Raw genomic sequence first — 269 nt, forward strand, 5'->3', positions numbered from 1 at the left:
AATGAGAGAAAGAGAGAGAGGAGGAGGAGGAGGGTACGGGGGGGGGTATCGAACCCGGGACCGAGATAGAGATCACCGTGAAGGATATTCTGGTGGAGGATACTACAGAGACTACCGCAGAGACAGAGACAGAGACAGAGACAGAGGAGACAGAGAAAGAGATAGAGAAAGAGAAAGAGGAGACAGAGAAAGAGAAAGAGAAAGAGGAGGAGGTTATATGCGTCGCCGTTCTCTATCCGGCGGGCGTTCTCACCCCCCTCCTCCTCCTC

Source organism: Eimeria mitis, genomic scaffold, assembly GCF_000499745.2.
Source record: "Eimeria mitis Houghton genomic scaffold, Emh_scaff5409, whole genome shotgun sequence".
Lineage (NCBI taxonomy): Eukaryota > Apicomplexa > Conoidasida > Eucoccidiorida > Eimeriidae > Eimeria > Eimeria mitis.